The 13,860-nt window shown below is 33.5% G+C and overlaps 1 long non-coding RNA gene across 1 annotated transcript in view; it reads right to left on the minus strand.

Annotated features, from left to right (window-relative positions):
• Positions 1-11,584, minus strand: part of LOC128247361 (uncharacterized) — a 286,909-nt gene extending 275,325 nt beyond the window's left edge. Inside the window, exon 1 of the long non-coding RNA XR_008263764.1 lies at positions 11,508-11,584. This is a non-coding gene — a long non-coding RNA (uncharacterized LOC128247361). The remainder of the gene's footprint in view (positions 1-11,507) is intronic.
• Between the last annotated feature and the right edge of the window lie 2,276 nt (positions 11,585-13,860).

The following is a 13,860-nucleotide window of genomic DNA, read 5'->3' on the forward strand; positions in this document are numbered from 1 at the left end:
TAGCAAAATGTGGAATCTGAAGACGAAAACAATACCTATTGTCATAGGTGCCCTGGGAATGACAGCGAAACGGGCTGATTACTACCTAGCTCAGATACCAGGAAACCCCAAAATGGCTGAAGTTCAAAAGATAGTGCTCATGGGAACTGCCCATATCCTACGTAAAATACTGTCTATGTGATCTCAAATTTTAAAACATTCCCTAGAACAACACTGTACAAATTCAAATATATGGTACCCTAAGCATAACACCTACATGAACTTCTAACTTGTTGTCTCTTGAGGTCTCTGGGTGAGACTTGGATCCAACTTGTACAAATGCAAAGCAAAAGTCAAACATAAAACAATAATAATAATAATGATGATGATGATAATAATAATAATATATACATACATACATACATACATACATACATACATACATACATACATACATACGTAAACATCCACAGAACACGCGTGGTTTTGGTTATTTTATTTAATTTGAAGGTCTGCTACTTTTTAAAATAGTCGTTCATAAAAAAAACATGCCCTGTTCTTTTTCACTCCGGAGACATAGTAGGACGTAACATCAGAGTGACATGAAAAAAGTAAAAGAAAACAAAGAATATATTTCCATAGGTTCGACATATTTGTAAATACAGAAGAGGGTGCTGTTTGTTCATACCAAACTGAAAGCAGGCAAGGTGATCGCCTGCTTACATCTGAAGCAGATATAGATTGAAAAGAGGGCAAGAAAAACGACAAATATTTGTTTTTTAAATGAATGTTCAAAAAACTTGCTGCCTACTTGTTTTCTAAAATCTATTCGCAATCTTGTGCTAACATTGGCGATGATGTCGTCAACATTCTGCGGCTTCCAAAGGTCTTTGATCCTAAACACAAGCTGATTGGGTTACATTCTAAACCTCACACCCTTTAAACTGAGTGTGGGTAACAGGAAATACATATCCTATAGATAGTAACACGCGCGCGCAACGCGCATTCACAAACATCCTGATATACAATCTTTCCTCAATAAGGTCAGATATACATTCTCGTTTTTAAACACACAAACACAACTCCACGCAAACTAACACACACACATACAACCCCTCCCACACACATGCAACAGATACACACACACACTCTCTTACATACACACACATACACACACACGCACGCACACACACACACACACACACATACACACACACACATACACACACACACACACCATGCAGAATAGAGGAAATAAGAATATCTTCCTTCTAATCTTGAACATTTTATTACTGTTTAGCCTATTTTCAAGTATATATCTAAATGCAGATGTATACTTGATGAGGAATACACACACATACACGTAAAGACGCACATATTTTATGATTTTGCTTACGCATAGCTGTACTAATAACTAGTCGTTAGAACTCAATGTACACATGCTTAAGAGTAAAACATTATGCCAGCACAGAGCGTAATTGTAGTTTCAAAGTTTGGCAGTAAGACCAGCAATTTTAGGAAGAGGGTAAGTCGATGACATCGACCCGTGTTCAGCTGGTACTTATTTTATCGATCCCAAAAGGATGAAAGGCAAAGCAGTATTTGAACTCAGAACGTAAAGTCGGAGGAAATGTTTGACAAACGTTTGACAACATTTCCACCAGTGCGGTAACGATTCTCCCAGCTCACCGCTTTTGCAGAGCGTAATGTCGATTAACGAATAACTGGGAAACAGTCGTCACGCAATCAACTTCATTAGCTTACAACTGTATCGGCTATAAGAAGCATTGTACTCTGAAGTGAGTGTTTGTGCAACAACCGATAGCTTCCTCGGAGCCATTAAAAATGAAGCCAATGTTCATTTCGGAAATTATTTATAGACATAGAAATTATTATATTCGGAGCCATACATATAAATAAATAATGTAATATGGTTTGAGAGTGAGAAGTGAACCCTAGAAATATAGAGATTTAGATAAATATATGCATTCACACATGCGCATAATAAACACGCATATAACTATTCATACACATACAGATATACATACAAATATACGTTAATATACATTTATAGACGTATATGTGTACAGCAATATATAAATTAGAAAACTGTATACGTCAACGACTATAAGAACTCAGACAAGATATAAGAGTATGGAGACAGACGAATTGCTGTATGTAAGACAGAGTCTGAAATAAATGTATTTAATTCTCGAGAAATTATCATTTTCTACTTTTGATGAGATGGAAATAATTTAGCTGGAAGTTAGGATAAAACCAGACAGCCTATGCCATGGGATAGATTGTTGAGATGGTATGCCGAGTCATAAAACTATCGAAAGCCCATTGTACCCACCTACATAAGCAATAGATACGTATGTACTCTTAGACATACATGTATGTATGTATGTGTGTATATATATATATATATACATACACACACACACACACACACACACACACATGTATTTATATATAGAGAGAGAGAAAGAGAGAGAGATATTCAAACAAACAAATATATACTGTAACACATACAGAGACGGCCGAAAAGGGTTTTCAATTAATTGAAATATCTTTTTAGAAAAAGAATACAAAATCCTAGCGATAATTGTTAGTGACTGTTAAAGAAAAGAGAATTACATGCATAGGAGAAAGCTTGATCTTTGTTTGCAGGTAAGAATGATAACTACGAACATGTTCTGGTCTTATTGGATCCCAACAGCACGGTTTGCTCAAGCACACTTAGTGTTCTTAATGTTACTTGTAACTTTATAGCTATAGTTGAAAGTCTTGCGTGAAACATTTTGTTTTTGAAAGTGGTGTTTCCAGGTATTACATTTGATCCAGTGGCTTTCAGGGATAAGTTAAATAATCTTAGTAAAAATATGGAAATTACAATGAACTGTAATTATACTCTTCTTTTTCTGTCAATCTCGTAAAGTATCTTTTTGCATGCAAAGTTCGTTATCAAAACAACAAAAATATCACGCTTGGTTATTTTATCATAACTTGGTTGTTATTTTATTGTTTTATTATTAATCTAGCAATACTATATTTTCGATCTAAAAATGATTATCCGTTTCTGAAACTTTGGAACTAAAGTAATTAAATAGTTTTTTTCTTTTATTTCACTTTCTGTCAAAATACACGCACCTAAGAAGGAACTGAAATGAAATCTGTTAAACAGATTTCTTTTCAAAGCATTACTAAATAACACACCCAACTGTTTTCATACATTGCTTTTGCTGTCACTCTCCGCTTTTCTTCTGTTTGTCTATCAGTCAGTGTAACTGTCCCTTTGTCCTGTGAATTTATTTTCGAGTTATTTTATACATCACTTTAGTCAGGTGACTTGTCTTGTCAGTAACTATACCAGAAAGAAACATCGTAAAGTTTCATTAAGCGCTATTCAATTGCTCAGAAGACTCGATTGTCCAATACTTTTTGTTGCGCTTCACTAAGTTTTTTTCTAAGTGTCATCACTGACCGATGGCGTTATTCCGACATTGTTTACATCTAAATTGAAAATAACAGTGGCTAGCACCTAAGTGTTTTGTATTAGCCTTTATCCATTTAAACATTGTCCATCTTATCCATTAGTGAAAATGTCTTCCGATGTTAATGAGTAACGAATTTGAGAAGCGTATGAAACGAAAGCCTGCACCCGGAAATTGAAATAATATAGGACTGAAAAGAAGTGAAACCAGAACGCTATTGTGCGTGAATATCGTACTGGATCTTCAACAATATATAACATTAAGAAATGAGGACAGTTTAATGCGGTGTATTGCCGATTCAGAGACAAATATCAGTGTTGATATGTGTAAAACTTTAGCGGGGGCAAAAACAAACGATCGAAATTTTGAGAACAAGATGTAGTGTTATTCAAGTGTTTTCCTGCAAAATGATCCGAGAGTATGCCGATTTTAAGACCAATGTTCATTAAAAACTCCTTACGATGGTATGGGTATCACAAAGACTTGTGAGTTCAATGCTGGGCGGTTTAGAAATATTTTAAATGTGGCATGGAATTCGTAAACTTAATTTGTATGTGCTAAAGAATTTTTCAGATATTGAGATTCTTGAAAAATAGTTACATATTTGATGACTTGATTATAATAATAAGTTGTTTTTTTTTAGTCCCATTACACTGGTATATTTGAAAATCCGATCTACCCACGTCCCAAAGAGTGGATCTGTACAAAATGTTGTCTTAAACGTTGAACAAAATCAAGTTACTTTAGATGCAACATAAAATTAATAGCAAAAGTAACATATGTTGGAGATGTGTGGGGCAGTTACAAATATGAATTTTAAATGAGTTGAAAGCAATCTTGAAATTTTCTTTCTGTTTAGCAATATAGTGGCAATACAAACGTAATGAAATCACAAAATTAATTTTAAAGTACGAGTGTTGATTTTCTCATTATGGAGACAAATTGTACAAAGATAATCACTTATGAAACAAATATTTTACTGGATAGAGTAATGATATAAACACAATTATAGAAAAATTGTTGTTACTGCTAATATGCGAATTCCAAAACAACAGAAATGTAACTGCCTATCACCACAAAATTACTCTCAGAATTGCCTTACCATAAGCAGAGATTTGCATTAAGCATCCCACAGAAAAAAAAAATTGATAAATAAAATTACAATTAATACTTTTTTACCTCAGCGCCAAAGTTTGCCAACATTTTCCCAGAAATAATATTGAATAGTACAGCACAACATTCCCTTTACAATTTATACATATATAATAATATATGTGTAGATTTTAGTAAATGTACACCAATGCAATGGCGTTTATAGAAACGTGCTTATATAGCCAACAGAAGGAATTAAATACACAAATGTTTACGATGTGCGTGTAATGTTATGGGTGTACTTAAAGCCATTGATACATCTACATCCACATGTGCAAGCCTGCTTGCACGTGCCTGTATAATTATTTTGGATGAGTGAATTACGATATTTGCTCAAATTTGTCAGGAGGGACATATATTTGTATGTCTCATTTAGAGACTGAGAATAACGAAGCAAAATAAAACTGAAATATGAGAATAAATAGATGAATAACATAGGGAAATGGCGTCTATTGGTAAAAGCTGGAGCCGTTGTAGGATTATAAGCTGTCCTGATGTGATCAAATTGTTCAGCTACAAGAACAAACTATCTGATTGAATTACCGTTGTCTCGTATCGACATTGAACCTTATCCGGCCGTTCAACTAAGCATTAATTCATGCATGACTGGCCACAATGGATTAGTGTAAACAGCGACTTTTGGCATTCTGGCCTGAGGATAGTAGACAAGACCATTGTATTTAAAGTCGTCAATTAACTAATAAATTGAAATTTAATTCTAGCGTTCATTTCTGTGAAAATTCAATTTGATGTAAAATGTAAATTATTACAGTTGTTTCTAGTTTTTGTATTCAATTTCATTGAACTGATTTCTATTTACAGCTTATTTCTAGTTTCCATTTGAAACATTCGTAGAAGTTACAACTACTGACAAGGACGATGACAGTGACAACGAGATGATGTATCAAGTATTGATTAACGCAATCGCAAAATCCTAAATTTTGAATTTAAAAGTATTATTCTTCTATTTTTTTATTATTACCTTCATGTAATTGGAATGCAGCCATTCTGAGAGCATCACCATCAACAGTTTTAGTCAATTTTGTAGATCCACAGTAATTTGTTTGATATTCATTGCATTTACGAAAAGGATTATCAGACTGGGATATAGTGAAAAGAAAAAATACTACAATTTATTTATGCATGAAATACAGATTTCAACAGCGATACCACATCGATGTGAGTGTGTATGTGTGTGTGTATGTGCGTGCATGTGTGTGTGTCTATATGTATATATACGCACATGCGTGCACAAACATACACACAAGCATGCATGCAGATATACATATATGTATGTATGAATGTAGGAGAATATAATGGAAACACCTTAACATTTCAAACAAATTTACTTTAATATGGAGTATTAATGGTAATAATTACAACTTGAAATTTACAGTTGTTATAGGTGCCCTAGGTACCGTCACCAACAGACTTGGCAATTTCCTCATTGGGATTGGAGTAACTATGAGGGCTGCATTAATTCAGAAGTCTACTCTGTTGGAAACAGCAAGGATGGTAAAAAAAGATCCTCGATATCTAAAGAAACTGGTTTTGACTCGAGAGAAAGTACATTGATTCTGAATATATGAGAGTAACTACATTTGTTAAGTAGATTAATTTCTGAATTAAAATTTAAACGAATTAAAATTTAAAGTATGTAACAGTATACTACAGATTACAGGTATTTATTATATCGCTCCCGTTGTAATGTTTGGATATTTAAAAGTATCAACATGATTTCAAAATCGATTCATGGTTATAGATTAACTTACTCATATAATCAGTTGGTTGGCTTTAAGGCTGATAAAAAGTCTGTTTTTGTTTTGTTTTATTTTGTTTTTCAGGGTGTTAAACAAAACCGGATTTACAACATATTGATTTCCATGCGATTTCGAAAGGTTAAAACTATGTGAAGCTTAAAACTTATTCAAATTATATAAACATAAGAACAAAAGAATAAAAAGTGTAAATGATATAATTTCAACGTAGATTATTTTCTAAAGGTACTAGCTTTGGATCTAGTCCATCTCAATCATAGATTTTTTAATTAATTTTCCGGGTCATCTCTACTAAATGTCACCACTCTGTTCTGTTCGTACGGCGAGCGAAGATGATGTCACCTTTATCCTTTCTTCCTTTCTAGTCAGCACCGTGCATTCCTTACTCTTTCCCTCTCTTCTACACTATCAACTAGCAACCAGCGAGCGAACTTGACACAGCTACTACAATTACCATATTTTCCGGTGTATAAGCGGCTATTTGTTTTGTTTTACCTTCATGTTTTGATAATGTTATTTTTATCAAATAAAGACTTTTATATTGACGAAATGTGTTTGTTGTTGATTATAGTAAGATAAAATCATGACAATAACAATACATCTCATAGTTGTAAAATAAGGCATTTTGAAACTACATATACGTCAACAACAAAAAAGCTAGCCGCAGACTCATTGCTCTATGATGTTGATTCTTCGAACAGAGTGGTGATATTTAGTAGAGATGACCCGGAAGTTGTTCCTCTTCGATTACTATCGCACACAGCAGTAGCTTTCTTCAACCGAATACACGTCGTTGATTGGTTGAAATCACCCAAATACAACAACTTTAACACGAAGTAACTTCTAAAATACGAAATTTTGTCAAAAACGTTCAGAGTAAATCGTATTCTACGTGAGAAATTCTATCCGTATTCGAAGTTTCAAACTGTTTAGTTAAAAAAAATTAATTAAAAATCTGTGATTGAGATGGAATAGATCCATAACTTTTACCGAAATATTAGTAAAGTTGATTGACAAACAATAATATTCTCACCTTAATACTTCATAAACATCCAGATGTAGACACGAAGATGAATTGAATTAATAATGAAAGTGTAAACTTTAACATACAAAAACCACCGCTGATTTCATTTTATTGAAATTACATCCAAATGTAAATGGAGTGTTATCGATTAATATATTAGTATAAAATCTGAAAAAGAGGTAACTGGTGATATAGTCTGTGTTAGGGACAATCAGTCCATTAGAGAGTTTGTAGAAGAGTGTGATAACTTCGGTTGCCGAGAAAAGTAAGGAAATTGACATTTCGGTTTCTTGCTCTTTGACTGAGAACGAGGAAAAGAAAGTGGCAATGTCATTTTGGTTGAAGTCAGTGAATAATAAAGAGAGAAATAGGTAATGTTATTTGCTTAAGTTCACTAATGTCTGACAACAGCTTGATGGCCAGAATAATACAAAGGACCAAATAGTCTTTCTGCTATAAGCACAAGGCTTGAAAATCTGAAGAAGGGAGTTGGTTGGTTACATCGACTCCAGCGCTTGTCTGGTACTTATTTTATCGTCCTTAAAGGGTGAAAAACAAAATCGACCTCAGCGGCATTTAAACACAGAACGTAATGTCGGAAGAAATGCCACTAAGCATTTTTTCCGGCGTGCTAACGATTCTACCAGTTCGCTGCATTACGAGGTACAGAGTATTGATTCCAATACGTGGTTCCTCACATTTATAAATGCACATGGTTATGATGGCAACCTGGAACCAAGAGGAGAAAGGAGAAAAAAAGTTGTCTATACATATGTGTATGCGTTTGTCTGTTTGTGCGCGCGCGCGTATGTGTGCGCGTGCGTGCGTGCACGAGTGCGTGTGTGTGTATGTATGTGAATATGTATATGTGTGCTTGTAAAGAACTTTCAAAATATTGTCCTCATCGTTTGTTTACCTAAACAGACATTGATGATAGTTAAATGCGTGACTTTATGAAGATTACTTAGTAACACCGTCAGTGAAAGTTGCAGATACATACCCAATAACAAGATCTGAACATATGCCACTGACTTTCTTTACCACATTTCCTTTGTTCTTTGTTACCCTTATCTTCTTTTTCAACAAAGCTAACCGTTTTCCACTTTGTGATAAACTTAGGGCGAATGTTTGCATATTATTTATATGAAGTGAATAGAATTGCTGTGTTAACTCAATGGAGCATGAACAGATACTGTCGCAATTCCCACACAAACTCCTAATTTTATTCCGATTCTAAACTCCTCACAATTTTCTCTACGAGTTTTAAATTTCATCCTTTCTTTTCAAATTTTATTACAATTATGTAATAATAAATTGCATATAATAATAGATTTTATATAAATAATAAAATTTTATAGTTTTAACATTTTTCGGTGTCTTTGTTTACATATATCAACGTCAGAGTTAGTTATTGTTGGGTAAGCTTTTAACGAGCGGTTGTTGAGTTCTTTTCCCAAGTATCTCTTTCGCTACTAACAGATATTTCCTGGCCTGTGAAGTCTACGATTGCTAGACCTACTATATGAAAACCGTTGACGTCCTTTGGGTATGTGTTCTATTTTTGATACAAAATTGCTGTCAACGAACTGTTGATTTTTATATGTTCTCAGTCATTGTTTTATTTGTAACAAAATCTAGATTGGCTAGGTTCTATTCTTCTTTGGTTTGTGCTGTATATTTCAGTGCATAATCAAATGATTATTCAAATAAAGCGATATTACTAACGTTATGTCAGCGTCTTAAACTAGTGGCTTACTAGTCTCTAGTCCCGAAACAACACTTTGAATATAATTTCTTGATATATGTGAATATTTTGGATAAAATATTGCACGAAAGAGAGTTCCTTCATACTATCTAACGCATTAATTGTCTCTGAAACTAACGCAGATAAAGTATTTAGAAAAGTTATTTCTCCAATCTTGCAGTATCTCGTCAATCTTTTTTATGCTGTCGCAGAAAATATACGTTCATTTCAGTATATATTTGCTTCTAAATATTTTTGTATTGATTTATTCATTACAGATGACTTACTGTCCTTCAAACTAGTGATGTCTACTTTCTTTCTTAAATTAGCAGAGAATAAAGAGGATTATGAGGAAACTGAACTTTTCGGACCATCTCTCCAAATCCACCTTGCATTTGAATCGTAAACATGCCATCGTTTGCTTTCGCTTCAGATTGATTTTACTAGTTGCCCGATTTATAACATTACATGATGCAGCAGCTTTAAAGTTTATGTCTGCTTTTTCAATCAGTATGTCCTGGTCTTTTGAATACTTGTTTACTTCCATACACTTCTTCGTATATTATTGATTAAATTAAGTTGCTTAACGTAATAATATATTTTTTTATATATATTTAATTTCTTTCCATAATGAGTTTGCGTATGATATTCAGTAGCATCATTTACACAAATTTTCTTATATTTTTGATGTTTTTATTGTTGTTTCTTCGAAGGATGAGACAATGTTTGCCAAGAAGATCCTGAGTTAGTCTTATCTACTTAGAATTTTGGGCCTATTCTTTTACAAGGAATTAATCAGTCGGTTAATTCATTCTATGTAAAAGAAAAAGCCAAATTGAAGCGAATCAGTAGCACGCCACGAGTTGCTGTCACGATAAACTCAAAAGTTACAAATTTTACCTAACCACATAAGATCGAGCGACTGACCAACTTCTTAAAACCAAACTACCTATGCTCAGTTTCTACCTTCCATTGAATCCTAAGTGTAGAATTGAAATGTGGTCATATTCAAATTTGATAAACTATTTGTTGTAACAAAAAAAAAAAAAAGCTTCTTAATTAATCTGAATTGCTCTTACCTCCTAATAGACCACCAGTCAATAGGAAAAGGGCATGCATGGATATTCCTAAATTATGTATCGAGGAAAATGGACAGAGTTTTCGTTATCCTTAATAATTATCATCAGAATGAGGGTAGGCTATTGTGCTTATATGTTAGTTTGGGGTAATTATCCTCAGTGTACGTGTAGGCTATTATGTTATGTATTAGTTAAGCGTGATTATCATCATAATAAGGGTATGCTATTCTGTTATCTATTAGCTACGGATGAATGAGCATTAAAGTAATGGAAATCATTGCTTATGAGTAAGAGTATTGTCAGTTCTAGAAAATGGATTGAAAGAACACCAGAATGTTAGTTTCACTTAGGCATGTTGATGTGTGCTTCTTTATATATGTTTCGTGAAACATAACGGCAAGGGCGTGAAGTATGTTGATCGGATGTCGATCTGAGAAAATTGGATGGATTTGGGGTATGTATACAGTTTTATCATATGTTTGCTTACTCATATATGTGCCTGTATAGGTTTTGAATACTTGTCTATTTGTGTGTATGTATATACAAAAACGTATAAATGCGTGCTTATAAGGTATGCACACTACATAATGAGATTCACTCTCAAATGTTCTGTCAATCTGCACCCTAAAGTGACAAACACTATTACGCATGAATACTGACATTGATTTTCTTAATGTTCATTCACCCTTTACTAATGTCCTAACGAAATAAGCCTAGTTTATATAATAAAGAAAATTTGCATTAACCATGATTCGAAACCGGAATCCGGGTTCTTAACGATATCACTACGGAGTGATGTCGTCAGGTTAGTGAGATTTCATTATGTATTTGTTTATATTTAAATATCGATTTGTAACCATGCTAGAAGACTATATATTTTTAGGGAGTGAAGAGTTATTATTTTTTTAAATTGACGCCAATGCTATGCTAGTACTGCTAGTACTCATTTTAAATATCCTAGAAAGATGAAAAATTATAACTGGACTTTACAGTATATGATTACATGCATTTTATGAACAGCATATTTATATTCATATTTTAATGGCGGTGTGAGAGATTTTTCAAACATTGAAATATGCAACAAAATAATATTTTCAGAATCATTTGAAAATCTGAGAGAATAATAAAAATGTACCCTTTAGTTTTTACTTAAGTATTAGTAATATGAATTTTCTTTAAATGATATTCTGCTATATTCTTTAAGTCATAGAAATATAGACAGTTAAAATAACAAAAGATATACGATTACTTAACTGTGGTGAGTTTCTGAAATTCCGACCATGAGCTCAACCTTACTGACATCTTTAAAAGCTTCTACGTCTCAATCAAAAATATCAAACTGAAGCTGTTAATAAATAAGCCTTACAGAATAATCTTGTATATTAGCTCACTCAGTTTCTCTCTCTCTCTCTCTCTCTCCCTCTCTCTCTCTCCCTCACTCTCTCTCTCCCTCTCTCTCTCTCTCCCCCCTCTCCCCCTTCTCTATGTGTGAGTGTGTATACACACACACAAACACACACACGCACATATATATACACACACATACACGCACATATGACACATACATACACACGCACGCATATATATATATATATATATGTGTGTGTGTGTGTGTGTGTGTGTGTGTGTGTGTATGTATGATAAAATTGCACTATTCGCAACGTCATAAGATCTAATTAACGAACAAATTCCCAAGTAAAAATGTTGACAATCCCTACACCAAATCTCAGAAGATGTTTTGCAGCAAGTTCTAATGATTTAGCCGACTGGAAGAGAGATTTCCTAAAATATTTTCCCTTCCGTAAATTGCTATAAATTACCTTATATTTATGGTTTGTTATTTCTTATTACGTGATATTATTAGCTGTTTCCACGAGGCAGAATATTTTCTGTGGTTTTTAAGGTTGTGGCCTTGCAGAAGACTGCAATGTAACAATGAAATATCACAACTTATTTTCACGATTGAATTATGTCGCAATCTAATTTTCTTGCGGCGATAAGACTTAAAGCATAATGTACAACTGTGTTTGACATAAAGGCCCCAGAACTGTGATATAATGATGGTGGTTCTATGCTCGAGGGCAATTAGATATTATATGGCAACGAGATTTCAGTCAAATGGAGTTCTGTCAATCAATTATACATTTTTTAATATATATATATATATATTTGTATATTTAGCGACATTTTTACTATGTCCCGAAGGCTTTGGGAAATAAAATTAATGATATTCTTTGCGCAGAATTCCCGGCGACATTTTATAATAAGAAATCAAGGTTTTTCCATTGTTTCCTTATGCGTTACAAAGCAAAAATAAATAAGTCAGAACAAGCAAGTACAAGAAAATTAAAAAAGTAAACAGACAAATTATTTTCAAGCTTCGGGCTATAAAGGAAAAGTCATTTAAAAAACTGATCTTTTCTCGCACCACAGCATAAATCCGGACGGAAATACACATACAAATATGCTGCATGGACACGCAAATAAACTAGTTTGTGAAGCTGACTCATTCGCCGCACTGGTTTAGAGATCTTTCACCAAATTTAGGGATTTTACTTAATTTGAAGGATACCTGATTGTAATTTTCTAATTAAGTCGCAATATAATTACATGAGGTGTGACTCAGTAATAATTGAATTTTGACGCTAGAAACATGTCAGTAATGTATCACCAACTGGACTTTAAGGAGTCACTCTAAATCTATCTAAATCTCTTCGTTAGCTTGACTTACCGGCATGCCAGTAGAAAGTTTTAAAATAATGCACTGGTTGCGGGTATTATAAGTGAATGCACATACATCTTGTAGAAAACATAAAGTTTGTTGTAGTGTAAGGAAGAAAGAAAAAGAAGAAAGAAAGAATTAAAGAAAGCGGTTGAAGGAAGCAGATATGAAAATAATATAAAGAGAATTTAGTGAGATTGGAATTAGAAATGAGTTATATGGAAACAAAGAAAACCTAAATGAAATGGGAAAATGCACAACGAAACAAATAAGAATGGAAAGAAAATAATTTCTTTTATACAAAGAGTTTAATAGTGCAAACCATTTCCGTTAATTTTGTACAATTTAAGATACACGGTATTGGAGCTTTGGAGACATATTGATTCGAAGACGAATACAATGAAAAAGAATCAGCTGTCTTATTTTTTTCTGTATGAGTCTATTCTATATTTAAGTTAGAGCGACACTTGACAATCACATAGTATGTAAGCATTTGTGTGCATGTATGTATGTATGTATGTATGTATGTATGTACACACCCATACATATATATATATATATACATATTTACAGACATTTTGTTGGATGGTCGTTGACTGCTCAGGAGTTCATCCGCCCTTTGACAGGTCTTATTTTTCGTCCTGCAGGGTGTCCAACAACACCCTCCTCACCAAGCAAGCCTGGTGGGGTTGCCAGTTTAGTCGCCGACGACCCGACCATGCAACAGGTTGTACTGGATTACATGTTACCAGTAGCACTGAAGAACGACCTAAATTCTCTTTATATTATTTTCATATCTGCTTCCTTCAACCGCTTTCTTTAATTCTTTCTTTCTTCTTTTTCTTTCTTCCTTACACTACAACAAACTTTATGTTTTCTACAAGA

The sequence above is a fragment of the Octopus bimaculoides genome, chromosome 1, assembly GCF_001194135.2.
Source record: "Octopus bimaculoides isolate UCB-OBI-ISO-001 chromosome 1, ASM119413v2, whole genome shotgun sequence".
Lineage (NCBI taxonomy): Eukaryota > Metazoa > Mollusca > Cephalopoda > Octopoda > Octopodidae > Octopus > Octopus bimaculoides.